The sequence below is a fragment of the Saccoglossus kowalevskii genome, chromosome 5 (genome assembly GCF_978046115.1).
Source record: "Saccoglossus kowalevskii chromosome 5, keSacKowa6.1, whole genome shotgun sequence".
Classification (NCBI taxonomy): Eukaryota; Metazoa; Hemichordata; class Enteropneusta; family Harrimaniidae; genus Saccoglossus; species Saccoglossus kowalevskii.
Window position 1 is genome coordinate 22,298,957 of NC_140645.1, and position 3,353 is coordinate 22,302,309.

Consider the following 3,353-nt stretch of genomic DNA (forward strand, 5'->3'; position numbering starts at 1 on the left):
CTCGCACGGTGTTTATGGTCTCCGTATAAACATACATACATACACAGTCTGACAGAAATAATCCCTGGTTTCAATTTCGTTATTCACGTTACAAGCATATGAACGAATTCTAAGAACTAAGAAAGTTGGAAATTACGCCGTGTACGTGCAATTACCAATACTGAACTATAGATGGCGCTATATCAATTGAGCGATAAGCACAAAAGAAGTACAAAAGAGGAAACATTGTGCACTTTGAGCACGGTCACAGTGTAATTCTAGTAACTGTGCTTTGGATAGAAACATGAAACTTGGTGCACTTGTTCTAGTCGGAAGGAAAATCATTTTCTGATATAATGTAAACCAATCCTCGGGGGCGGAGCTACGTCACAGACGTTCCACGTTGCTAAGACGCGCACCACTGTACCACGTATTTCTATGGGCTTTGTGCGCGCTGCTGTGGAACGCCGGTCGAGCCGGTGAAAATTCGAGAAAACAACACAAACTCAACTTTGAAGTAATCCCGAACAACCAAATTTATATATGTTACACACGTAGGGCTAATCTTGTTACACTGTTCAGAGGAGTCTCAACAATCATCCCAAAGTACCGTTTTCTGCGTGTTTTGGGCCTTTGTTTTCACCGCCGCTGGTTGCCAGGCGGTGAAAATACCCGGATGTCCGCCCTTGAGGATTAGCGATCATTAGCGCCCTCTATTCCGTCCAGACCTCAACATGAAATTTCGTACAAATGCTCAAGGAAACATTTTCTGATATAAAGCCGATTGGTTAGCGCCCCTGGCGATAACTATTGCCCTTTATTTTCATGTATACTGTAGAATATTTTATTTTCGCTTGGAATTAATTTTTGCTGAAGGAATGATTCCTATATTTTACATTCCACTCGTCAAAAATCAGTGAAAATAAATTCCATACAAAACACCCCAAAAGTCTTTTCAGCGAATATCAATTATAGCTAAAATAAAGTATTTTATAGTATTGTGATTTCGGGTAATTTGACACACGATTTTTAGCTGATGAGCCGATTAACATATTGAATAGTACCAACCAATTAGCACCCATGTATGGACTAAAATTTAAAGCGTTTGGATTGAAGAAATAACTTTGGTACGTACCGTACGTACGAGAAAGTGTTCATTCTCTTATATAATATAGTGTAAAATGATAAGCACTCACTAATGACCAAAAAGGCCCTCCATTATTTTCGCTTTATTCCCCTCAATACAATATAATATGTATTATCATTCAAACCAATACAATAGATGACAATACAAAACATGTGTTACTCCGTGTTCATAAATTAAATACTAGTATAGCAAACTATTATTTTACTGTTATACTGGAGTGCCAGTATCCTCGGGGCGGACATCCGGGCATTTTCACCGCAACCCTGGCAACCCTCGCGGTGAAAACAAAAGCCAAAAACTCACAGAAAACGGTACTTTGGGATGGTTCAAGTTTTTGAGACTCCCCTGAACAATGTAACACGATTAGCCCTATGTATATACATGTATATATCTTTATTCAGTACTATAGGCCATGGGCCTTACATGTACAATATTAAATATTCTTGAAAATAAATAAATAAATCTCCTAGTCATTCCATAAGTTTTCGGCGTTTCTGCATTGAAAAGAAAATAAACTTGCCTAGATTTACTAATAACAGCGTCCGGATTACTTTCGGAAATTCCGTTGCGTTTCGGAAAGGTTTAATTTTTAAAACTTTTGAATATTTATTTGTGCTTTTAGGTTAGTGAGGAGGTTATAATAATTTTTCATTTCACTTTAACACTGTTTTTTACACCCTTCAGACCCCTTTAAAAAGTCACTCCTGGCTATTATAATGGCCACTATTTTCTTAATGGCCAAAATATTGACCAGAATTTTTTAAGTGGTTAAAATATTTACCAGTGTTTTTAAAATGGTGGTTTTAATGACCCATGTTTTTTATACTGGTCAGAATAATTACAATTGCTTTTTAAATGATGGAGTTGATGAATTTTTTTTTTTTGATGGGCAGTTTATTGGTCATATTATTTTTCATTACATACATAAAATGACCAGTATTTTTGTTCATGTCACTAATATAATGGCCCAGAAAAAAGCCTGCTATCTCGTGTGAGTCAATATACGTGTGGGAATTTATTTTTCCAAGTTTCACTGGCGCTTGCAAGTACACTTAAATGAAATTTCGCGAATATTGTCTCGATCCCCAGTGAAATTTCATAGTAATGCTGATGCCAGTGACTGCTGGTAGACTACATAACCTGCGGAGTATTTAGATGATGTTGAATCATAGGACGATTGCAGTACTGCAACTGGCACATCAAGGTATGAATTTGTAATTATTTTACCATTTTACAATGACTTCAATACAATATTAGATACTTTTGTTGTTGTTAATGTAGTCTTTTGGGGCTTTCGTTTTTGTTTTTCAAAAATTATATAAATTAAAAAACACTGTGGCATTTGCTCTATGTACTATCATACCTATTTTTTGGAAAAAAATAAATGCGCAAGTTTTTGTTCAGTCATGGCACACTGTGTAAGTACTGTTTCATTATTATTCATAATTGTCAAACAGCAAGCTCAAGTAGGTGTTAATGAGAATTGGCTCCTATGTTTGTTATTACAAGAAAAGTATAAACAAAGGTTATTTCCAACTCCTGAAATCTGAAAAAAAAAACATCAACGTAAATTTGTTCCCATTAATGGCAATGTTTTCAAATTATTAATAATTCAACTGACTGCAAAATGTTTTTTTTTTTAAATTTTCGAAAAATATGTGTATTGTTTTTTTTTCTCTTCAAACAATACCAGCAATAGTGTACTGTACATTGGGAAATCTAAGGGAAGTCAACCTTAATGTGTGCGCCTAAGAAAGGAATAAACAGAAGACACTTATTAGTAGCATTCACGCAGAGCTCTTTAGCAAAGGCTAAGAGGTCCAATACCTTAGCCCATGCTAAGAAAATGTGCATGAACACAGGCTAAGAAATACTAAGTACAGAGTAAATCTGGTCAGTACAGAGCCTTAGCACAGACAAAACAAAACATGCATGAACGCATTGCTCGGCTAAAAAAACATTGTATTCAATGCTCATTTAGGAGATTTAGTACTATATTCATAACTTTTTATTTCGGTGTGCCATTTCCTGCATGACAATCAAGGTTAACACATATAGAAAGATTGACTCAAGAAAAAAGATTTAAATGAACTGCTGAGACTCTGCTACTTCCTGTTATTCTGCAATTTGCACTTTCTGAATTTGCTTTGGTATTGTTTTATAACTGTAGAACTAACCTTCTTAGTTACTCTAACTGAGCAATCATAGTTAAAATTCCTGAATATTT